Below are 26,858 nucleotides of genomic sequence, written 5' to 3'. Positions count from 1 at the left end.
CAAAAATGAAAGAATGAGGACTTTCTGTTCAAAGTTCAGAATCCATCATCATTTCTCCGCTCCTTATTATCCTCAAGGGAATGGTCAAGCAGAGGCCACCAATAAGATTCTGATTCGAATCCTGGAGCGAACTCTGGAAACAGGTCGTGACTGGCATGAAAAGATCCATGATGCATTGTGGGCATACAAAACCACCATTCGAACTCCAACTAATGCTACTCCGTCAGAACTTGTCTACGAAACTGAAGTAGTACTGTCTCTACATGTTCAGAAACCTGCTCTGAAATTTGCATCACTTCTAGAATTACATCTTGATCAGTATCAGCAACAACGTCCAGTACAGCTTGATTTGCTCGATGAAAGAAGGCTCAGAGCAGCAGAGCATGCTCAATCGTATCGTCAAAGGATAGCCAGACAATATGCAAAATCCGTCATTGAAAGAAATTTTTGAGTCAATGATCTAGTGCTCAGATCAATGGCTTATCTCAAGCACCGCCTGGGTGGCAAATGGTCACCAAATTGGGAAGGTCCCTATGTTGTCAAAGAGGCATTACCTCATAATTCATATCGGCTCATCGATGCCGACGGAGTGAAATTACCAGATCCCATCAATGCTCGGCATTTGAAAAAATTCTATACTTAAATCATGTCTTATTCTTTGTAATTCCTCAAATTTTCTTCAATAATGATCAAATTCTCTTTTCCCAGTTACACTGGGGCATTTTTTAAAATTTTGTTTTTATCCACAAATATCCTGTATGCAGGCAGGATAAACAAATCTCTCATTTTGCACACATGTGCACTCATTTATATCATTTTCATATTTACATACATCTGCATTCATTTGTATCTGTATTCATTGGCATGCATCTGCATCAAGTTCATTACCCATTCAGGATAAGGGATAATCCTGAGACCCCGACAATCATTCTCGTTACAATTTCCAAATACTTTAAAAGCATAGGTCTCTTTCAAAATTTCAAAGACTCAATTTAAAAATAAAGTACATTTTTAAAACCCAGTGCTCGAACTGGTACATTATCAAAATCCAATGTCTATGTTGATATATTTTCAAAAGTCAGTATTCATACTGGTATTCTTTCAAAATTGAGCACTCGTGTTAGTGTCTCACTGGTTGGTCGTGTCAGTCGACCTCTTGGGTTCAGTCTTTGTGCTGATCATTCATCAAAATTCAAGTTCTAATTACCAATTTCGTCCCTTGGGCCATCCAATTACCAATTTCGGCCCTTGGGCCACCCAATTACCAATTTCAGCCCTCGGACCCTCCAATTTCCAAAATTCTAATTTCGACCTTCGGGTCAATCAATTTCCAAATTTCCAATTTCGACCTTTGGGTCAATCAATTCCAATTTCGACCTTTGGGTCAATCAATTTCCAATTTCCAATTTCCAATTTCCAATTTCAAATTTCAAATTTCAAATTTCAAATTTCAAATTTCAAATTTCAAATTTCAAATTTCAAATTTCAAATTTCAAATTTCAAATTTCAAATTTCAAATTTCAAATTTCAAATTTCAAATTTCAAATTTCAAATTTCAAATTTCCACCTTTTGGTCACTCAATACCAATTCCAATCATTTTCTCTTGCGAGAGACCCTTTGTACAAGGAGAGTTCAAGGGAGCTCATTCTTTTTGCATGCTATCCGTTGTTCACTTAGCCCCTTTTTAGGGAGAGTTTGAAGGGACTCGTGTCTTTGTGAACCGTTTGCAAAACAAATTTCCAATTTCACAAAAGGAACCCTTAGTTCAGGGAGAACTTCGACGGAAGTTCGCTTTCCTTGTAATCTCAATTTCATACTAGGCCATTTCATCATGGAGGACCCTCTTTTTAGGGAGAGTGTGATGGACTCGCTCCTTCATGACCAATTCACCGACCTCACCATTTCCGGCCCCCTTTCCATAAGAGAAGCCTAATGTTAGGAAGTTTTGATGAAAGCTTAATTTCTCTTCGAAAGTTCGTTTTGCAAACACCTCCTCTTCAGGGAAGAGAGGAGTAATTTCTATTTCCCATTTCTGAATCTTCTTCTTTGGGGAAAGGAGAAGAGAATTTTTGTCATGGATGAGTTGAGTTGGGCTTTAAATGCTCGCTTCCACAAAGGATTTCAAGAAAATTTTGCCAATTGGTCATTAAATATTTGTTGATTTCAAAAGTCTTTATTGCACAAAAACATTACCTCAAAATACTTTCAGTATTATCTCCGAAAGGATAAAGCTTTCGCAAAAAAGAATTCAAAATTCAAAATCTTTCTATTTTTCAACCAAAGGGATGAAGAACAAATCATTGATATGGCCAGCAAAGGAAATTCAATGTTGTTGCAAAGCCATAAGTGATCGGTATTGATCGTAGTCAATGGCACATTTTTAAAGATTATTCTTGAAGAATAAGGCAGTCGAAATATCCTGGGTGATACAGAAAAATCGATTCAATTGTCATATCTACTCAATCACCTAAAGTTGTAATTAAATATCTGCAAAAGGGATTTCTCAATTGTCGTCAAGATGAAGACGAATTATGCGAGTTAGACCCTTGGGGATAAAGAAGATTTGGATCACCTCCAAGATGAAGGAGTTTGTGACGGATCCTTCCAGGGAAAGTTCAGATCACCGTCAAGATGAAGGCGACTCCGATGAGCCTCCCGACAAACCCTAAAGGATATTTAATTTCTGCTATCATCAAGAAACTTTCAGCCAAGGAGCCAATAACCATCAATATAATCCCTGAGAGAAAAGAAGGATTGGAGCATCTCCAAGATGAAGGAGTTTGTGATGTACCCTTTGAAGAAAAAAAAAGAGAGAAAAGTCAGGATATCTCCAAAATGAAGGATGATGTAATAAATTTCTCAAAAACCCAAAAGAGCTCCAATTTTATAAAAAAAAAGAGTGCAGAAAGATCATCATGAGAAAAGAATCCCAGGATATTAGACTGCCAAATATGTCAAGAATCCTCTTTAAAATTTGTGAAATTTTATTACCAATATTCTTTCACCAATTGCTTTCACAATATCAAGAATACTCTCTTTTCTGTTCATATCAAGGAAATTGATAGCTTCCTTGAAATAAAGTCAATTGCAAGCAATTTGAATTTGAATCTTAATTCTACAGAGTTAAGCTCAGTTGGAGGTAATACTTCAGGTAAAAAAGAGGGAATACTTTCAAAACAATGTGCATCATTTTCAATTACTTTGAATCAGCAACAATTTTTCAACATTTTGACAATATTTTCTAGTTATCCTGACGTGAAGCGAGAGCTTGAGGTTCATCTTTGGCGCATCCGGACATCAGTTGTTATCCCTTTTAGGACTTGATAACGAGAGTTTTCAAGATTCCTTCCCTTCTGTTGGTATAATCTGAGCGCCTGGGTTCTCAGATTCACACATTTCCCTGTGTCCCCACTGTCCCACCATAGACAGTCCAATTTCGGCTTGAGGTTAAGCCACAAATCATTTTCTCGCAAAAGGTCATCAATTTCAAAAGTTATTTAGTCTCAGTAATGAGGCGCCCAAAATCAAACCTCTTTTCAAGCTTTAGGGACCCCAATTTCATCTTTTTGCAAAACCCTTATCAGATTCATTGTGCGGAAGTCCGAAGGTTCCATCATGGGTTCTTCTTTCAAAAATCCCATCATTTTATTCCCGGTCAGGTTAAGGGTTAGACGTGAGCCTCATTTTGATGAGGTATTTCATTCCCAGTCAGGTTAAGGGTTAAACCTGAGCCTCATTTTGATGAGGTATTTCATTCCCGGTCAGGTTAAGGGTTAAACTTGAGCCTCATTTTGATGAGGTATTTCATTCCCGGTCAGGTTAAGGGTTAAACTTGAGCCTCATTTTGATGAGGTATTTCATATCCCGGTCAGGTTAAGGGTCAAACCTGAGCTTCGTTTCTACACGAGGTATTTCCTGTCCCATTCAGGTTAAGGGCAAAATTTGAATCTCACTTCTTTCTGAAGTAAACTTTTCTTCTTCATTCTTCACTTCATATCTATCATTCTCATTAGAGCTAATCTTCATAACCAGTCAGATCCTTCTAACTGGGGCATTTTTATAGCCTAAATTTGGTGTGTTTTTCTTTGCCACTAAGCTCATCTTCAAGCCAGCTTAGTAGCAAAGACGGGCATCTGTAAACATGCCAAATTTTCTACACTCATTTCAGACACATCCCTCATGCAGTGCCAACCCTGTTCGGTCAGTGTAGGAGTCAAACCCAGAGTCAATTTCAAAAAAAATCGCCACTTTACCCATTTTCACTAGGAAAATTACCATTTTACCCCTAGATCATCCCGGACCCCAGTCAGTCAGAGTCAACCAAGCTCATTGGTCAGTTCAGAACAGTTAGAATATCAGTTATCTCAAGCTCACCTGAGCTCACAATGAACAGACCATTTTTATTTCTGACCATTCCTGCCAAAATGGGATCATTTCTTCAGAAATGAGCTCATTTCTCACTCAAATCCAAGCCAATTGTCTCCGAGTCAGTCATTCTCAGTCAATTATGTTTCCCAGAGTCTAATTTGAGCTCACCAGAAGCTCAAGTGCTCTAGTTTCAGTTTAAAACCATTTCCAAGTGTCCAGGAGCCCATTTTAGCCAATTTCAGCTTTTTTAGATGAAATTGAGTTAAGTTCATTCAATTGAGCTAGTGTTCGAGCTTCGATTTTAGTTCATGTCAGTATTACTGACTTTTGTTCTAGCTTAAACCCAGCTCAGATTTGTAATTCACTTCACTCCAGTGACCATTCCGTACCATTTCTCTAAAAATGGCAACTTTTCTTGAAAATTTAGTCGAAAAGGTCAGTTGAGTCAGTGTCTGGTCAGTTCAATTGAGTTCTGAAACTCTAGAATCCAGCTCAATCCAACTCATTTCAGCTCAAACCCTGATTTCCAGTGTCACTCTAACCCAGTAGAGTCCAAAAAACCATTTCTTGAATTATTTTGCAAATTTTATCAATTTTAACACTTTTTGAACTGGTACAAGTGTCAATCGGGGTCTGACATTCAAAATTTTTCATTCAGGGTCTGCATTTCGCATAGCATTTCATGTCATTTCTCATCATTTCATATCATTTCTCAGCATTTCATAAAATTTCATCACATTTCATAACATTTTCGAAGTCCAGAACTCTAGTTTTATAAATTTCAATCCAGATTGAGTTTTAAAAGTTTTCAGAAATCAATTTCAAACCCCAGGTTTCCAAAATTGGCATTTTTACCACCCGGATTCTAAATTTGGAAATATTTTCTCTAGAAAAACAATTTGGATTTCTTTCAAACTCAAATTTTCAAATTCTACACTGAATTTGCTTCGCAACGGGGTATTAAACTTCAAAATCCGAGCTCGTTTCAAAAACTGCCAAAAATAGCTCGTTTTGTCTGGAAATTTTCTTAAAAGACTATTTTACCCCTCTAATCGCCAAAAAGATTTTCAAAAGTGGAATCTGGACCTGCTCTGAGATGGTCCATCAATTTGCATTTTTCGTTTGAATTTATATATAAAAAAAGAAAAAAAATCACCTTTTCTTTATTTTCTTCATTTTTTTATTATTATTATTATATTTTATTTCACCTAAGGTGGGACCCACAAGGGGGTCGACCACCCTAGCCCTTCTCTTCTTCTCCATTTCCTTTCTTTCTTCTTCCACTTTCCTTTTTCTTCCTTCTTTTCCTTCTTTCTTTCTTTTCTTCCTTCTTCTTCTTTCTTTTCTTTTCTTTCTTTCTTTTTCTTCTTTCTTTCCTCCTTTCTTTCTTCTCCCTCCACTCACATACAACCCTTCCGGCCCTCTCTTTCTTCTTCTTTCCCTCTCCTTTCTTCCCTTTTCTTTCCTTCTCCTTCTTCCCCTCTTCTTTCATTTTAGTTCCCTTCCTTTTTTCCCTTTTCTTCCTTACTCCCTTTCTATTTCCTTTAAAGCCAAATGGCTGCAACCATTCACGTATATTCATTCATGAAATATTATTAGAAACTTAGGTTTTGAATTTATCAAAACCTAAGTTATCATAAAAGGAAGAGAATGTCTGCTCTATGAGGCCTTCTTCACGCCTATCTCCTCTACACATCTCACGCCTCTCTCTCTCTCTTTCTCTCTTGGTGCCTCAAGCACTCCATCCACCTTTCTCTTCAAGCACTCCAACCTTCTCCTTCAACCTTCAGCCGGTGCTACAGATGCAGCTTCTCTCCAACATCCCCAGCCACTCCTCCATAGCTGCTACCTCTCCATTTTACTTCAGCTCCAACAAGGCAGTCTTCTTCAACAAAGGTGCTACCTATTTTCTTCAACTATTGTTGTCCGCTTCTTGCATCCAAGGACACCTCCAGGTCCAGCCCTCCTTCAGTCTCCACCAACCTCCAGTTGGTACCGGCCCTTGGCTTCAAACCCTCCCTTGGTGCAGCATCATTACCAGCCTGTAAACACCCCAAATTTTCACTCACATTCTTGACATTGCCCTTAATCGGCACATTTCAGTTCTCCAGAAGCAATGAAGGACAAAATAGTCATTTTTAAAGATTGAACCTGGCAGAAAGTCCTAAATTTTACTCTTGAGTCTCAAAATTTCTATATTTAGGTTCAGAGACATCTTCAATTGACAAAATTTCAAAATCCTCTTTCGGGATAAAAAGTTAGAATTTTCAAGTCCGAGCTCGGAATGACATTTCACTGAAACATGTCTTGGCGTCGCATTGCATGAACACTTTGCATCATTTCATTGCATAGCATGTCATTTGAGATCCAAAACTCCTGATTTCCAAAATTGTCCATCCAGATTTGATTTTTTTAAAACTTTTCAAATTGATTTTTAAAACCCTGGGTATTCAAAATTACCAAATTTTCCCATTTTACCCCCAGGACTTTGAATTACAAAAAATTTCTCAAGAAAAACAATCTGGATATTTGGATATTGACTTTAAAGATTTTATCTCAAAACTTTTTGCAAAAAGATTTTAAATCTCCTTACAAAATTTTTTTTTTTATTTTATCTATATTTTTGTCCTAAAAAAAAAACCAAATTTTCCAAATTCTTGAAAAATAAATAATGTTTTATCTCGAGCGGAACCCACCTTCTAACTAGCATCATACTAAGACCCCCAGGTAAGTTTCCTATTCTCAAGCAGAACCCACCCGAAGTTCATTTTGCAAAAATTTTTTTTTTATCATTATTTATTTATATTTTAGTTAGTGGGCCCACACACATGTGGCACCCCATTTTAAAATAAAAGATTTTATAAAACAAAATAAAGCTTTATCTTCAAAAGGATTTTAAAAGTGGATTGAGATGGCATTTCCATAAAAGCCTCTCATTTATTTCAATATTCATTTTTTTTTTTTTTATTTGTTTAAATATTTTTTTTAAGAAGCAGGCAGCCTTAAATGGCACAGCCGAACTTCCAAAAAAAAAAAGAGTAATAAATTTGATTTCTATCTAAACTTAGGAAATAAAACAAGGTTTTGAAAAAAACCAAAGAGGCGCCTCTTTTAAAAATAGCAAGCTTTCAAAGCAATGAGGCATCGGTTTCACGACTTTGCAAAATTTTCAAAAAAAAATTTAACGGAACCTCATTAAGAGGAAGGGGATGCGTTGCTTTTGTAGAGGAAAGGAAAGTTTTTTTTTCTTTAGAAAGGGAGACACTCACGAAGGAAAGGGGGGGAATTTTTGAATTGGAGATTTCGGTTTTTGCAGGGGGCTCTTAAGGTGGAAAGGAGGTGGTTTTCAGAGGATTCAGCCATACATTTGCTATCGGAGATCGATCTTCAGACACTACAGCCCCAGCCATGCAGGAGAGTCACCACCAGCGTCATCCTTCATCCACTCCAGCCCAGCAGCAGGAGAGCCACCATCGTTTTTCCCTCTTTTCCTTCAGCCCTCAGTAGAAGCCACCACACGGTTGCTGTCATTTACCTTCAACCCCATCAACAAAAGAGCCCAGCCGCAGGATTTCCACCAGGTGCTACCCTTCCTTCAACCCAGCCAGCAAAAGATTTCAACGTCTCTGCATATTCTTCAGCATACCAGCCGCAGGAGAAGCCATTCACCGTGGAGCTCTTCCACCTTCAGCCAGCTGCATCACCATCCTCCACGTTACCTTCAACCTTCCCATCTTCTTCAGCCCAGCAGAGGAAATCCAGCAGTTGCTGCTCTCATCTCTTCCAGCCCAGCCCCAGGGGATCTAGCCGATCATCAACAAGAGATCCAGCCTCCCACCTGTGAGATTAGTTGCAGTAATAACCTTCCAGGAGATATTATTTCCTTTGATTCACGGTAGGCAATATCATTTCCATACTTAATGTCATTTTTCCTCTTTTTCCCCTTTCATTTTTTTTTCTCTTGTTTTCCATTTCCCATGTCCCTATTCATCCAAAACGCAGCCTGTGTATTATTAGATTATCAACCGCAGCCTCAATGTCTAAAATTGTTTCTTGAAATGGCTATAATTTATCCATCGAATTCATGTTTCATTATGTAGAACTGAAACATTGTTCAACGTCTCACCTTCTACATGTTATGTCGTTTTTGAATTGGACTGAAATTGTCAATTCGGATCAGGTCTTCACATTTTCTCTATAGTTGTTTTGGGTGAAATTTTACATAGGTTTGAGGCCTGATCGTAACCAGCTTTTATATAGTAGCTTTAGAAATGTCTTTACTGAGAAGTCAGCAGGTCTGTTGATTATTTGTTGAAAATCTTTCTGTTAAGGGGATGATAGGATCGTAACATTGGTTCAAAAGGTTCCAAATGCTTGGCCTGCTCTTGTTCTCTTTGTGATAGCCGAGGATATCATATTGATGGCTTAATTACGAACTGTTTGCAGAGATTGGAAGTGATCGTTTATGAACAACCTTATATATTTTTTTTTTTAGTTTTTCTTTCTTTTCAGGCCCGGATGTTCCTACATTCATCATCACTCAAATGATGCAATTACTAGCAACTCTCTACAACGATCCATCGTTCAGTAGGGCAGAGTGTAGAAAATAAAAAGCCTGGTGAACAGATGACATGTTTTTTTTCCAGATTTTGGATATTCGTCGGTGGTTGCTGAATGCTTTAGGCTATGGTCTATTGGCCTTCAATAGTCTTTTTTTTCTGAAGTTATACAAATTTTTCTTGCAGGATTTCTGTTACTGTTTTGTTAAGAATGTTTTGGCAGGCTGTTTGTGTTTCGCCTATCTTCTATAAGTAGTTTAAACCCTAAGGCTTTGTGATATATTTTCTGTGTATTGATTTTATGGTAATTTACCACAGTTAGCATTCTTTTATGATCAAATGAGTCTTTGTCTTTATGTGAAATGAGTCTTAAGGAGGAAGCATATCAAAGAAAATTTTTCTATGTTTTGCCAATACTCTGCATACCCCTTTTTCTGTATTTTTTTTTTATGCCATCAAGTCCATTTGTAATAGCTAATGTACGGAATTCATGGCAATTTGTTTTCTTTATTTTGGTCGGAAGGGTACAGAAATTCAGTCCCTTTGGTCGTTCACCATCATTACTATTCATGGGTGCATCATCCATATGTTTTCATTCCCCTTTTTTGCAGGAATACCCATTCTTGATAATTGGTCATGTTCATGGATGGATATTTTTATATCCATTCATGATCTATAAACCATCTTTTGCATTCTTCATTATTGGTATATAGGGAAGATCCATACCCATTTTTGTTGAAATATATCTTGTAATTTGGAAAATACAGCTATGTAAAATCGCCTACAGAAAATGTATATACCTGTATTTTCTGGTTTTACCCATTATATGGAATTTCCATTAAATTTGTATATTTTCACATTATATGTATATATATATATATATATATATATCTATGTATATGTATATCTATAGTATATCTACCTATATGTATACGTATATGTATATGTCTATATATATATATATATATATATATATATATATATATATATATATATATATATATATATATATATATATATATATACATGTATACATACTTATATACATATATATATATATATATCCCTTCATGTGTACTTGTTATTTCATATATTTTCATTTTCTCTTACTTTTGTAAATATATCTTCATTATCATATGTCATCCATCATAAGTTCGAGTATTTCTATATTTACCTATATATCTTTGTTGTATATAGTATATATGTCCATTTCCTTGTTTATTTTGTACTAACTCTCATTTTGCAGGAAAATCTAGAAGATGCAGATTCTTTGGCTCCATTTCAAAAAAAAAAAAATTTTTTGTTATGAAATGTAATAATCCAATGTAAACCTTGGAATAAGATTTACTTTTACTGCTTAGATTAGGCCGCATCTCATATAGTTTGATTTCAGTAATATCCTGATTCTATGATGCATATATCTCAATTTTCCAAATTCACCGTGGATGAACACGAATGGCACGTGCACCAACTCTTAGAGAGTTGATGAACTCGTTGGAGTCCATATTTACGGCCCTAGTCGGAATATGGGCGAGACCCAGATCCATCATCTTTCTACCAGTCACACTGAGCCTACACTCTTAGGCTATCTTGAAAATGCACCTGATATTTCCAATGTCTTCCAAATATTGTGAATTAACTCAAATAAACCCTGAATATATTCATGGCCACAGTCAGAATATAGGAAGGATTTACTTTGGCTTAATCCACATTTTCCAATAAAATTTTCAGAAATCTTTTCAAAAGTGCATTCAGTCATTCACATCATCTGCATCATTTGTTTTTCTCATGATTTTCTCAAAAGATTTTCACTTCATGGAATCGATTTTCTCAAGAAACTATGATGATATTCGAAGTTGGATTTTCCAAATGAAAGTTTTCATATGATTTTCCTTGGAATGTTATTTTCCTAAGATTCTTTTCAAAAGGAATTTCTCATCTTTCTCAAAAAATCAAAGTTGATTTTCAGGCATTTCAAAGACCAGATTCTCAGGATTTCAATCTCCTAAGTTTTGAATTTACTTCTCCAATGAATCTCTCCTATAAATTTCCTATCATTTTCTTAAGAAAATTCTCAAAGTCTGCATTTTCTCAACAAGTGTTTTCCTTTTCAAAGTTCATAGTTCTCAAGAATTCTTAAAATTTTCCTGAGATTCTCAATTTTCAAGTCTTTATAAATTTTCTTAAAATTTTCCTAAGATTCTCATTTTTTTCAAGTCTTTATAAATTTTCTTAAAATTTTCCTGAGATTCTCATTTTTCTAAGTCTTTATAAACTTTCTCAAGATTTTCCCGAGATTTTCATTTCCTCATGGTTTTCCAAGTCTTTCTAAGCTTTCTTAAAATTTTCCTGAGATTCTCATTTCTTCAAGATTTTTCAACTCTTTATAAACTTTCTCGAGATTTCAAAATCTTCTTCGTCTGAGTTTTCCTGAGAGATTGATTTCCATCTTTTCCTGAGAAATACCTTTCAACTTCAAATATTTTCTAAGCATACATCATATTTTCCAACTTATATTTTACCAAATCTCATAGCACATGCCTGAATTCTCTGTGCATTTAGGATAGAACATAATTTCAATGATTTTACTAAGTCAAGCATAATTTTGGTCCTTGGTTCGATTACCTCTGTTAAAGGCGGCAGGAACGGTCGAACCTCGTACCGACAGGTCGAGCCCCATCCCATGGATTTTCTCGCAATTTTCAAAACGGAGGCGAGTATTTCAAAACAATTTCCAAAATCCGGTCAAGTTTGAATCGCGAAAGCATTTCCCTCTCTCTTCCGCAAGGAAGGGAAGACAGGAAAAATTTTGCGACGATAACAGGTTTGGCGACCGTGATGGGACCTGTCCTTGTCTGACCTAAATTATGCTTGACTTAGTTCAATTATTGAAATTCTGTTCACAAAATGTCAGCTTTTACTTTCAATATCATGTGAGCCTAGGAGCTTAGATTCTGACCTAGCTGACATTGACTGCATATAGCTTAGGCATGGTTTGGTAGGACCAGATTGAGGAGAAATTTTCATGTTCACATAGACTTAGGTCTAAATACCACTCTCCTCAATTTAGGATCTGAATGCAAACAATGTATGCTTCTTCAAAGATTTTCAAAAGTCTATCTCTCTAGGACTTAGAGCCATCTATTTCTTGCATGTGATCATATTTTTTTCAAACCTCAATTACCTATCATTACCTGGTCTTCACGTTGCTGGGCTCTCTTCCAGAACCCTTGTAACGCCCCGGATTTCCAAAACAAAGCTAAGTTAAAATTTTCATGAATTTCTTTTTTTTTTCTTTGCAGCGGAACTTAGAAAAGCTTTTAGCAGCGGAATCAGACGATAATGAGTCGTCAGTTTTAGAAAACTCCGAGCACGTTGCAGGTATGTGGCCAAGCAACTCATTGACCACCAAAGTGTTCCATTTTATCGAAAACATATGTTTATTACAACACTACTGCTTAGGAGAGCAGTGTAGGTTCAATAAAAAGGAAGCAGTACAACTCTGTCTAGAGAAACCCTGGAACTCGATGCCGCCTTGCTCCGCATATCGCCACGCAGGTCCAACACCTGAAATCCCCATAAAACGGGGTCAGAACCACTGATGGTCTGGTAAGTATGCAGTCATACATCCATTCAACTCAAATACAATAATGACCACTCAGGGTCGCAATGCGCAATAACGACGCTCAAGTCTCCAAGACTTAGCGTATATCGCAAGAGCCTCCTCAGGGCTATGAGTTGAACATCCGCTCAAGTCCTCATGACTTAGAGCAAGTCTTTTCAGGGCTGTGATTTGAATAGCCGCTTAAGTCTCCACGACTTAGCCATGACCTCTTCCGGGTCTCAAAGTAATGTCTAGCTCAAGTCTTCATACTTGGCACATCCGTATCCCACGCATCTAAGGACAACTCCTCGAGCTTCGCTTAGTCGTGCGGATACAACACGGGTCTTTGCCCAGTCGGTCCAGTAGTATACCGAACATGACACCTTCACAAAGGTTATGCAGGACTGACTCAACACGTCATCCACTCATACATTCAAAGCATCGCTGAACCTAGAACTAATGCATTGTTTCGATAATTAACCGCTCCCGCCTTTGGTACGCAGGTAGAGCTATTGTCCGGGCATCAACGCGACGTTCTGGGGGTTGATTATTCTATGTATTTTAGATACCCCAGAGGCCTGTTGACCCTATCCATAGTAGGGCAGTGTGTTTCAACTGGGAGAATCCTACTAGGCCCATATTCGGATGCATCCTCTACTTGCAGTAGTTGGGTTCAATCCTTAGATCTTAAGGATAACCACGACCCCAAAACCCATGAGTGACTGAGGCCATCGTGGACTCTATCAGGTCCAAAGTAAAATACATGTCACTCAAGGCTGTACCATCACTGTCATTCCACAGTGAGCATAATTCCTGAAGGGGTCTGCCAGTCTTACAATTACTTGGACAGAATCTGCATGCCATTTAGGCAGCCCGTGCTTTCAGCACTACGGGAGTATGTACCCGACCCCATTCAGTCTTCCCCAACACAGTCATTACTGAGGGGGTACCCCTAACACGATTTTCAACCGCGGGGTATGTGCGACCTTAAGTCTTATTCATATGCATGCAGAACACCGCTCTTTGGCACTTCGGCCACCACGAGCATCACACCTCTTTGGGTGGAAACAACACACTCTGGCTCTTCGGCCCTTACGAGTCTGGTTGTGTAACCGTTCTCAATGAGCATGCATATGACTCGATCTAAATAGATCGGCTACTCGGCGTATTTTTACGCAACGAGTCCAAACCTAGCCAAGGCGCAACCTCTACTCCGGCTCAGCGGCCCTTACGAGCAAGGTGCCCTTGTAGGCACAAGGATACGAGCCGATCTGGCATCGTTCCATCGACGGACATCATTATGCCGTTCCATTGGTTCCGGCAGCTCTTCTGCCAACCATTTCGTCAGCACCTCCCCTGCTCTACCGGCAGTGGTGCGACGAACCCTTCTACGTTGTAGAGGGCAAACCATGAACTGGGTAGCACTCTGCTATATGTCAGAGTATCCTGCTACGTTCTTTCTGAGCTATTCATAGCTTCTTCAGAAATTTCAGCAGCACTTCCTCTCTTTTACGGAGAAAGCGTGCGTTTCTTTTATCCATTTCAGCGGCATCTCCCCTCTTTGGTAGGAAATCGCCACGCTTAATTCGGGAAATGGATGCGCACCGTTGTGCGTACTTTGCATCCATCAAGGTTGCAGGAACCCTTGGCCATAGCCAGGCCATACGAAATTGACTTAGTCATTACGTAAAGAGCATTTTGCCAAAAACCGAAGCCTTTCCAATAGGGGCTTCATTCGTCAAGCAGAATCTTGAACGAGGAGCGGTCAAGGAATCGCATGGGCGATTTGGAGTTTGATCTCCATTTGAACGCTCATTTATGCGCTATATATGTAGTATAAGCAGAAGCCTGTGCTTTATACAGCGGCGGCGTAAAGAAATGCATATACTATTGTTCAGGGTGTGTAACTGAACGAAATATTCTACATATATAACAAAGCAGAAGCCTTGGCATCGTTCGACGCGACGGCGTAAGTAAAGACATTGCAGAAAGCAGGAGCCTTGGCATCGTTCGACGCGACGGCGTAAGTAAATGCATAATCGGAAGTGCAGAAAACAGGGAGCCTTGGCATCATACGACGCGACGGCAAAGGTAAATTACATAGCCTGTGCGATATAAGACGCGACGGCAAAGGTAAATTACATAGCCTGTGCGATATAAGACGCGTCGGCAGAATCAGCAGATATACACCTAGATCCGCATCCAACGATAGTTACGAGGCGAGCGGGTGAACACCGAAGTATCCTAAAGGGCTCAACCAAGAACTAAAGCGAGATACCATTTTGAAGAACGCATATACTGCGTGTTTGAACATAGATATATCCGACGATAGTTACGAGGCGAGCGCGTGAACACCGAAGCGTCCTAGAGGGCTCAACCAAGAACTAAAGCAAGATACTACTTCAGAAAGTATATTCTATATACAAACAATCAACTACTTGAGAGAGATGGATCAACGAAGCGAACTTACTTCAAATCGTGGAAGAAACGGCTCCGGGTTGCTTCTTTGGCTTCGAGCCTTCCTTCGAGAGGTCAGACTAAGTCAGATGAAGCTGACTTAGTTGAGAAAGAGGTAGAGCAGGTCAAGCTACTCAACCTAAGTGGTTTGAACCTAACAGGGTTCAATCCAAGTCAACTGGGTTCAGCAGGTTCGAACTCAGCTCAAGTAGGCTAAGTCTGGGTTCAGAAACCCAAACCGGAATTAGGACTAAAAAGGACTTTGACTTTGACTTTAAATCCAACTAGGTTCAAGTCAAGTCAACTGGGTTTGGACCAGGTCAAGTGGGTTCAGACCCAGGTCAGGTGGGTTAGGACTAGGTCAGGCAGGCTCAGGCTAAGTCAGGCAGGCTCAGACCAGGTCAGGTGGGCTCAGGTGGGCTAGGCTAGGTAGGGGAGGTTTAGGAGAGAGAGAGAAGGCAAGAGAGAGAGGGGGGGTCGATTTTTATGAGAAGAGAGAGAGTGGGGAGGGCTATTTATAGCCCAAACCCACCTCCTCTTGGGTTTTTCCATGCCCAAACTACCCCCTTGGCTTCTTTTTAATTCCAAGAGGTTCCTTGGTGTGGGGCCCACTTGGATATTCCATGGGATATTTTTGTGGGTCCCACTAGATATTTTCTGAGGAATATTTCTGTGGGTCCCACCAATATTTCCGTGGGTCCCGCAAGAATTTCGGGTTTCCGGCGATTTTTTCCGAAAAATTCTGAGTACGCCATTTTCTTCGTATTGACGTAACTAAGAAAGTTGGCTCGTACGAATCTATTGATTTCGTTTAGTTAGGAAGTTATGGCTTCCCGAGTATTTGAGCATATATTCGCAATTCGACGAATATCCTAAGTATAACTGGCTCGCAGGAATTGATTCGTTTCGCATTCTGAGAAGAAATGCTATTTTTACCGGTAAATGCCTCATGAATTTTATTCAGATATTTTCTGAAAAATTGCGGGTCTTACAACCCTAGTTCGGGACAGAGCCTCACAACTGGGCCAACTATTTGGGTTAACACCCCCCTACCACGTACCGCGGGCCACAGTCCGAAGTATATCGGTAGGCGCTCAAGGATGTTGGAAAACCTTACCTTAGAACCAGAATTGAAATTATATGCCACGTACCTCGAATTTCGGTTCGGGTATATCGGCATAACTGGATTGGACAAAGATGATCTGAACCTAGAGTTAGGATTAGGTCCTACAACTGTTTTCAAAATGATGCATCTAGAGTCAGCCTTTTAGGGAGTGCTGAATGTGCATAAATGTTTGTGCAGGATGTGATTGTATGTTGATTTCCTCAATTCTTTATATTTCCCAAATGTTTTCCAACTTATTAGGCCTTTTTCAAAACATCCTTATTTTCCACGAGATGTTTTTCTCAAACCCTGGATGATTTTCTCAAATATCCCATTTCTTCCAAAAACTCCAGGCGATTTTACATTCTACCTTTCTACTGGATCTCGAATTTCTAGCTGCATTTTTATCCTGCCTGCAAAATTTTTCAAAATTTCTCACATTTTCCTAAGTCTCATTCTGAGTCTTTCTCTGTTTTCAGTTCGATGGCATCCAGTCAAGTCGATCCTATCTTTCCTGAAGGTCACATCTCCTTCGAGGTGCGACAAGGTCGTCCTGAACATCGAGCCCTTAGCACCGGAACTTTCATTCTCCGGTGGTATTATTCCTGGCTAAAGAGCTTTTCCCGAATGTTCCCGGACCATTTGAGTGAGTGCGGATTAGAGCTGGCATCAGCAGTCGGAAAGTAGACCATCAATGGCAATCTGATCCATGCAATGGCAGAGCGATGGAATCCTCGAACGTGTACCTTCTGGTTCCCATGGGGAGAAATGACCGTTTTAATGGATGAATTTTCAGAAATCATGGGGTTGCCAGAACCAGCCAGTCAACCAGGAGACCCATTAGAGCATCAATTCTTTATTAATGTCAAGGGTTTGGACCCCCGAGATTCATTCGCTCGTATGACAAGCCGCCGATCCTGGCCCCTGATCCAGTTGGAAGGAAATGAATATGTCGACCTACTTGAGTTGTACCGCCAGTACGGGACCTTCGTCGAAGTCAGCTCGCTATCAAGAATAGCCAAAGAAAGGATTCAGAATGCAATGGTTCTGTGCACCGTAGGATTATCCCTCTTCCCAGATGGACAAAACTACATGGACATCAGAATAATTCAGCTCATGAGAAGATGGGGAAGTCGGCAGACTAATCGCCTCTCCATAGCCATGGCAGCGCTCGCCTTCCTATATCGAGGTCTGACTCGATTCTCACTTGGAGAATCTATCTTAGTTGAAGGATGCATCTATGCGCTTCAATCCTGGTTCTTTCAGCATGTTCCAGCCCGAGCAAGCTCTTTCAGATATAATGGTCAAGAACTTCTTCCAGTGGCACAGTACCGGTCTATGATCAACAACATTCAAGAAGATGATGTAGTCTGGGACTATTTTGATCGGCAACTATCTCCTCCCAGATACACCTATGCTTATGGCAAGAGGTTCAAGTTACTGGGCCCATTCTTCTGCACTTACTACCAACCAGAGAGATGTGTCCGACAGTTCTCCCAGAGACAACAGTACGTCGAAGCCCGATTGTTATCAAGAGTTATGGCAGAGTTTGATCTCACTTCTACGCAATGGTCCGGGGCATATTCCGCCCGCTACGGCTGGGATTCTTTTGTCTCTCTTAAAATCTTCCCTGGTCCTAGAGTGTCTGCTGATTATCGTGAATGGTGGCAAATTGTTTGTCCTCCACCTCTTTGTCAAGATCAATAAAATCATGTTTTTTTTCATTTGAATAAAATTCTCTCTTTTTCTATTGTGGTTTGATGACCTCGCCTAGGTAACGAGGCATATTTTCGTTGTTTGTTTCTCGTGCTAAAGAATTGACAAACACAATTGTCGTGATTCTAACGACGACTCAGACCCTAGTAATGGGACATCTTCTTCAAAGTGTCTACCATATTTTCAATAAACATTTCTTCCAAAAGCCAATTCCTTCATAATCTAATCAGGTCTTTGCCCTGCAGAGAGCATCCGCAGCAAAATCTGAGAGTATCCATATCATTTGATGGTTGAGACAAGATCAGGCAAAAGAACAACGATATCGCAGTACTCGTCAGCCTCAGAAGAAGAGATGGGCTCTCCCCGATCCGAGAAGAGTCAAGAGCAGCAACAAGAGGATGACGGCATAGACCCTCAAATGTATGCCATGTTCCGAAAGATGATGAATAAAATGATGAGTGAACAGTCTGGGACTAGTGCAGAAAAAAATCAATTCAGAGAAAAGTTCCACGGGCACAAGAATAAGAAGGCTCCCAAAAAGCAGATTCAATCAGAAGAAATCTCAGATGAATCTGAATCAACTGAAGACACTGAGGAAGAATATGAGGTGCCTCCGGCATTTCAGAAACGTGGCCGAGAACAAAGGAGGAGCCGCAAAGCAAAGAATCAAGTTACAGAGGAACCCCTGCAGTCGCAATTCAGGGAAATGGCCCGAGTTGTTAAGGATCTCCAAGCCCGTGACAAGGGCAAGAAAGTCTTTACCAGTGAGGACTTCTATGACGGCCTCGAAGGGGATGATGATCTCGAAAACCTTCCCCGAAAATTTATCAAGTTCGATGGTTCTGGCGATCCGAAAGCTCATCTCACCACTTTCTTTGCAGAATGCTCTAGGTTCAAAAGGGGCAACCGAGCACTGTTCCTGTGTTTCCCTCGCAGCTTGGAAGGAGTTGCAGCTAAATGGTATGCTGAGCATATCAATCCCATCGAGCTCAAGGAGTTCGATAAAGTGGTGAATTTATTTATTGAACGCTTTTTGTTCAATACAGAAGCGCTCCCGACATTAAGTCATCTCTGTAGTCTGAGGCAGAATGAGAATGAAAAAGCAAGGGACTTCATTCACAGGTGGAGGTCAGCCTGTAACAAAATGAGAGATCCTATCTCGGAAAGGCACGCACTGTCCTTAATCCTCAACAACTTTTCGCAGCCTTTAAGAGGATTGATCTCCACCGCACCATCTCGGACTTTTATCGAGTTGACTGAACGAACCGAATGGCTCGAGCTGAGCGTAGAGAATGGAGTCTATGAAGGCTTCACCTTTTCCAAGAGTAATCCCCAAGGTGAGCAAAAGAAGAAAGCTCACTTCATCTTCTCTGCCAACAACAACAACAAAAATCAGTACAAAAGGCAGAAGAAAGATTACTGCTATGGCACAAACAATTCCAACAATAAAGCAGATCAGAAAACAAAGTCTGCTCCTCAATACAGCAAGCCCTCTCAGCAAGACCAAGGGCCGAAACTGCGCGAAAAAGTTAAACATGAAGGATGGAGTTATGACCGAAAATTCACTCCTCTCGACCAATCACTCGAAGATGTGCTCGAGTATATGCTGTCGAAAGAAATGGTCAAGTTGCCTAGATTGGCTGATCCCCCTGTGCCTATGGGGAAATGGAAGGATCAATTCTGCAAGTTCCACAGAACAGTGGGACATAGCACTGAGAACTGTTTCGTTCTTAAGAACATTGTGCAGGATCTTATCGATAAAAATCTATTGGTAGAAGGAGAAGAAGAAGAAAAAAAATGGACATTCTTAAGCAGCCTTTTCCTGCACACACCACAGCAGTAGTATCTGCCCAACCATTCCTGCCTCACGAACACATCAAGCCGTGTTCTACACAAGATCTACAAGTTCAACATCAGGTGTCAGTGCTTCGACAAGCAACTCCTGATTCTAAGAAGATGGATCTAATCTCAGCATTGGGCAAGATGAAAGTCTCCGAAGCATCGGTAAAGTCAGCCCCCAAGTCAAAGGGACTTCCTGATTTTCTCAATCAAATCATCAAGCCCAAGCCGGGGAATTCAAGTCAGAAACCTTTGACCGCTCTGTCCAATGTTTCCATTTTTGACTTGGCCAAAAGTTCCTGCAAGCATCAGCAAGTACTGGACGATCTGCTCAGAAAAATCAAAGTTAAGCCCAGTACCACTCCTGAAGACATGGCACAAATTATGAATTCAGCTATGACTAATGCGCCGATTACTTTCTCGGATGAGGACCTTCCAAAGCCTCATTCCTTTCACAATAATGCTCTTTACATCGTCGTTCGGGTAAGGGGAATGACAGTACCCCATGTACTAGTTGATGGGGGCAGCAACCTCAACATATGTCCCAAAATGACCGCAAAGGCGCTAGGCATTAAGGAAGAGGAATACATTCCAGATCCTATTACCATCTATGGGTTTGACAACCATGGTCAGATGGCAAAAGGCAAGATATTCCTGGAAGTATTCATTAACTATTCTGTGCATTCAGTGTTTTTTCATATGGTCAACGTGCCACCCACCTACAATCTGTTGCTCGGAAGGACGTGGATTCATAATGCAAACGCAGTGCCTTCCACCTTGCATCAATGCGTAAAATGGTCCAAAGGTGGAATGATTACAACAGTGCTTGGAGAGAACCCGGAAGAAAGACTCCCACAACCTATGATTCCTCGACCATCATTCACTGCAGATATTCTTAGCATCAGAGAGAATGAAGAGATCAGTCTCAAAGAAAGTCAGGAGATACTCCAGGCAACATCAGAATTATCCATGCACACTGTAGCTATGACCCGATGGAAAGGTCCCAAGTTCTTCAAGATTGGAGGTTGTGTCAGCTACGACACTGTCAAAGATCATCCATTGTTTCCACAATTCATGAAAGTAAGAAAGGGATTCGATTTACTTCTGAAGCATGGTTATCAACCCTTTAAAGGACTGGGCAAAAATGAAGATGGTCGTGTCGAGCCAATGATCCAAAAGCATCGTCCCCACAGGGCAGGATTAGGGTTTTCCGGCGGGAGCTCACCAAAGAAGATTGTTTTTGTTAGAGGGGCACATTGAGAATCGTTGTTGCATTTCCTTTCTATTCCTTTCAAAATAAATGTCTCAATGTCTTTTATCAATTGAAATCAATAAAATGTCAAGTTTCTTTGTCTATTTGGATGCCATCTGCCTTTTTTGTCTCTACATCCTCATTTTATAACTCAATGTCATTTTATGCATAATTCTTTTTAAATGATGGTTTGTTGTATGATGGACGATTTTTCCTGAATCCCATTTCTTATCCAAAATTTCAGAAATGTCTTCCCGAGCAATCAAGAAACTCGTTATCAATCCCAAGGTTTTCCAGAAATCGGCAGCAATTCACCGAGTCAAAGCAAGCACCGGAAATGATAAGATTGCAAAGCAGTTAGATGATTATGCTGAATTTGATCCGTCTTTTCAGGAATTACCAGAGTTCGCCTCAATTCAGAAGCAAGATGAACCATCCTCTCTAGTACAAGATCCTACTGAAGATGTCAATATCGGCTCAAAGGAAGATCCCAAGATTCTCAAGATCGGTACCAATCTAAGTCCGAAAGAGAAAGAAAGGCTTACAAAGTTCCTCAAGCAACATGAAGAAGTGTTCGCGTGGACATATGAAGATATGCCGGGTTTAGATCCCAAATTGGTCGAACACCGACTCGTTTTGAAGCCAGATGTAAAGCCAGTTAAGCAAAAGCTGAGAAAAATGGATCCTAGAATAGAGCAACAAGTCAAAGAAGGACTTGAAGATCTGCTCAAAGCAGGATTTATCCGACCTATTGACTATCCAGATTGGTTAGCCAATATCGTCGTTGTCCCAAAGAAAAGTGGCAAAGTCAGAATTTGCATAGACTTTAGAGACCTCAACAAGGAAACTCCGAAGGATGACTATCCACTACCAAGCATTGATCTGCTGATTGACAGCACAGCAGGACATGCCATGTTCTCCTTCATGGATGGATATTCCGGCTACAACCAGATTAAGTTGGCCGCTCGCGACCAATCTAAAACTTCCTTTACTACGCCTTGGGGCACTTTTTGCTATACAGTTATGCCTTTTGGGCTCAAGAATGCTGGAGCAACATATCAACGGGCGATGGCCGTTATATTTCACGATCAGATGCGCAAAATCATGGATGCATATGTTGACGATATCCTCGTGAAATCTAAAGAGGGAGAAGATCACCTCGAAGCACTTGATCAAGTCTTTAAGAGACTCATTCTTTACAAGTTAAGGCTTAACCCGCAAAAATGTGTCTTTGGAGTCGAATCAGGCAAACTGTTGGGTTTTCTGGTCAGTAAAAAGGGAATTGAAGTTGACCCAGCCAAAGCCAAGGCTATCATTGATATGCCACCCCCAAAAAATCTCAAAGAGTTGTGTAGCCTTCAGGGACGCATGCAATCAATCCGGCGATTTATTTCCAACTTGGCGATGAGATGTGAACCTTTCAACCACTTGCTCAGAAAAGGAGTGAAATTCGAATGGGGACCAGAGTGTCAGCAATCGTTCGATAGAATCAAGAAGTATCTTCTCAATCCTCCAATCCTGAAGCCGCCAGAATTGGGAAAACCTCTTTTGTTATATATCTCAGTCAATCAAATTGCATGCGGCGGATTCTTGGCGCAGTACAAAGAAGGCAGCCTGATAGAACATGCCATTTATTACGTGAGTAAGACTTTCATAGATTATGAAAAAAAATACTCTCAAATAGAGAAGACCTGCCTAGCTCTGGTATGGATGTGTCAGAAGCTAAGACACTACCTGTTGGCAACAGAGGTCAAAATCCTGTCTAAACTCAATCCCCTCAAATACATCTTGGAGCAACCTTTCCTAAGCGGACGAGTCGCCAAATGGCAAGTCTTACTGATGCAGTACGACCTAGAATATGTCTCGCAGCAATCAATCAAAGGCCAAGCAATTGCAGATCAATTGGCGGATTTTCCTCTGGCCGGAGAAGTGAAAGCCGAAGATGACTTCCCTGATGAGCAGATTTGCAATATCCAACAATTTCCAATCTGGAATTTATTTTTCGATGGTTCTAAGAACATGGCCGGAATAGGCATCGGAATTTTATTAATCACTCCTGAGAAGGAGATGATTCCATTTTCTCTCAAGTTGGATTTTCAATGTACCCACAATATGGCTGAATATGAAGCCCTGATTCAAGGTTTAAAGATTCTACTAGGCTTCAATGTTAAGAGAGTGCATGCCTACGGTGACTCATTACTCGTTGTCAATCAAGTTCGAGCCGAATGGCAAGTGAAAGATTAGAAGTTATTCCCCTATCAGAAAATTGTTTTAGCTCTTGTCAGCAAGTTTGAAGAATTTCAGTTATTCCACATCAAAAGAGATTTTAATCAAGTGGCCGATAGTCTAGCTAGTTTAGGCTCTATTATGGCATTCAGAAATGGAGAATCTTGTCGCTCTTTTGAAATTGGCCGACTTGACCAGCCTGCTTTCCTTCCAGTGGAACAAGTAAACCAGGCTAAACAAAGGAAGAAGCCTTGGTATTACAATATCAAAACTTTCATAGAAACTGGCAAATTTCCTCCAGAACTCTCAAAGAAAGAGCAGCGAGCAATCCAGCGTATGTCTACTCGATACTTCATTTTGGCCAATGTCCTCTATCGTCGTGGATTCAGCTCAGAGTATTCCAGATGTTTAGATGAAGAAGAAGCCAAAGAAGTCGTGCGAGAAGCACACGAAGGCATTTGTGGTAGCCACGTCGGCTACCAAACCCTTGTCAAGCAGATCATCAGAGCAGGTTACTATTGGAAGACTATGCAACAAGACTGTCATCATTATGTGAAGAAGTGTGTGCAATGCCAAATACATGCACCTTCTATTCATGCTCCGGCAACTTATTTATAGTCTGTTGTTTCTCCATGGTCGTTCTCTATGTGGGCCTTCGATGTTGTAGGTCCCATCACTCCTTCAGCTTCAAATGGCCATAAATATTTCCTTGCTGCAACAGAATATTTCACCAAGTGGGTAGAAGCTATCACTCTTCGCACAGTAGAAGGCCGACACGTGGTCTCTTTTATTCACAAGAACATCCTTTGCCGTTTCGGCATCCCACATGACATTGTGTCAGACAATGGCAGTCATTTCAAGAACGAAAAGATGAAGACATTCTGCTCAAAATTCAAGATCTATCACCATTTTTCCGCTCCATATTATCCTCAAGTGAATGGTCAGGCAGAGGCCACCAACAAGATTTTAATTCGTATCTTGGAGCGAACTGTGGAAACAGACCGTGACTGGCATGAGAAGATCCACGATGCACTATGGGCCTACCGGACCACTATTCGCACCCCAACGAATGCTACTCCATCAGAATTGGTATATGAAACAGAAGTAGTATTGCCGCTACATGTTCAAAAGCCCGCTTTGAAATTTGCATCGCTGCTAGAATTACCCCTTGATCGATATCAGCAGCAGCGATTGGTACAGTTAGACTTACTCGACGAGAGAAGGCTAAAAGCAGCAGAACATGCTCAATCCTATCGCCAGAGAGTAGCCAGGCAGTATGCGAAGTCTGTCATCGAAAGAAGGTTCAAAGTCAATGATTTAGTACTTCGATCCACAGCTTATCTCAAGCATCATACCGGCGGGAAATGGTCGCCAAATTGGGAAGGCCCATATGTCGTCAAAGAAGCATTACCCCGCAACTCATATCGGCTCATCAACGGCGATGGTGTAGAATTTCCAGATCCCATTAATGCTCGACACTTGAAAAAGTTCTACACCTGAAACATTTAGTCTCCTCTTGTAATCTTCCTGTTTCCTTCAAATAATGATTCAACTCTCTTTCCCAGTTACACTGGGGCATTTTTAAAATTTTGTTCTGTATGCAGACAGGATAAACAAATTCCTCACTTCATGCACTTGTGCATTCATATGCATCAATTCATAATCATTTGCATTCAACTGCATGAACAACAATCCGGTCAGTATGGGGATTTCAACCAACAGTCCCATCACAATTCTTAATGATTCAAAATTGGAAGGTAATCACCAATACTGAACCAAAACCCAGTGCTCGAACTGGTATTATTTCAAAATCCAGTGTTTAAACTGGTACATTTTCAAAATCCCGACTTTTCGAAAAACCGAGTTCCGACTCGGGTTTGTATTCAAATCATTTTCCTTTGTTGATCCGAGTTCCGACTCGTGATCTCATTATCTTGTTTGAGCTCTGACTCGAGCTCTTCATTTTCCTTTGTTGATCCGGGTTCCGACTCGAGATCTCTCTATTCATTTGAGCTCAGATTCGAGCTCTCCATTGTCTTTTGTTGATCCGGGTTCCGACACGAGACCTCTCTATTCATTCGAGCTCAGATTCGAGCTCTCCATTGTCTTTTGTTGATTCGGGTTCCGACTCGTGATCTCTCTACATCATTCGAGCTCTGGTTCAAGCTCTTTATTTTTTTTTTGTTGATCCGGGTTCAGACTCGTGATCTCATTACATCATTCGAGCTCTGGTTCGAGCTCTTCATTTTTCTTTTGTTGATCCGGGTTCCGACTCGTGATCTCTGTATCTTATTCGAGCTCTGACTCGAACTCATCATTCTCCTTTGATTGATTCAAGCCATTTCTATCATCAGGGTATGTCAATTGTTCAAATTTGATATTTTGCCCTCCAAATTCCAATTTAAATCTTCAAATCAGGCAATTCTCCAATTTCGACCTCTGGGTCACCCAATTTCCAATTCTCAATCTCAATTTCCAATTTCCGACCTTCGAGTCAATCAATTTCCAAATTTCGACCTTTTGGTCAATCAATTCTCAATTTCGACCTTCGGGTCACACAATTTCGACCTTTCGGTCAACCAATTCTCAATTTCGACCTTTTTGGTCAACCAATTCTCAATTTCGACCTTTTCGGTCAACCAATTCTCAATTTCGACCTTTTTGGTCAAATCAATTCTCAATTTCGACCGTCAGGTCATCCAATTTCGACCTTTTTGGTCAAATCAATTCTCAATTTCGACCGTCAGGTCATCCAATTTCGACCTTCGGGTCATTCAATTTTCAACAACCAATTTTCCAATTTCCAATTCCGACCTTCGGGTCAATCAATATCAATATCCAATTTCAATCATTTTCCCTCGCGAGAGACCCTTTTAGGGAGAGTTCGAGGGAGCTCGTTCTTTTCGCATGCTATCCAATTCGTTCACTTAGCCCCTTTTCAGGGAGAGTTTGAAGGGACTCGCATCTTTGTGAACCGTTTGCAAAACAATTTCCAATTTCACACGAGGAACCCTTTTTAAGGGAGAGGCTCGACGGAGACTCGTTTTTCTTGTGACCCCCTAATTTCATACTAGGCCATTTTTTTTTTGTTATGAAAGACCCTCTTTGCAGGGAGAGTGTGATGGACTCGTTCCTTTCATGACCCAATTTTCAGACCTCATTATTATCGGCCCCTTTCCATAAGAGAAGCCTAATATTAGGGAGCTTTGACGGAAGCTTAATTTCTCTTCGAAAGTTCGTTTTGCAAACACCTCCTCTTCAGAGAAGAGAGGAGTATTTCCCATTTCCCATTCAGGTAAGGGCTAAGCCTGAGTCTCTCTTTTTGGGGAAAAAGAGAGGAGAATTTTCGTCACGGATGTGTTGAGCCAGATTGCAAATACTCACTTTCACTAGGGATTTCAAGAAAATTTTGTCAATTTGACAATCAATTAATTGTTGATTTCAGAATCTTTATTTTACTTTACCTTCAGCATTACTTCCAAAAGAGTGAAGCTTTTGCGAAAAGAGATTCAAACTTCAAATTCTTTCTATTGGCCCACCAAAAGGATGAAGGATAAGTCTTCAATATGGCCAGCAAAGAAGATTCAGTGTTATTGCAAAGCCATAAATGATTGATATTGATCGCAGTCAATGACACATCTTTAAAGACTATTCTTGAAAAGATGAGGCAGTGAAAATATCTTGAGCGCTAGAAAAAGAGAGTATTCATCAAAACCCTGTCTCCTCAGAAT

Source organism: Nuphar pumila, chromosome 1 (genome assembly GCF_984573655.1).
Source record: "Nuphar pumila chromosome 1, dmNupPumi1.hap1.1, whole genome shotgun sequence".
Classification (NCBI taxonomy): domain Eukaryota; kingdom Viridiplantae; phylum Streptophyta; class Magnoliopsida; order Nymphaeales; family Nymphaeaceae; genus Nuphar; species Nuphar pumila.
The sequence above is the reverse complement of the archived record's forward strand: the minus strand, read 5'-3'. Positions refer to the sequence as shown.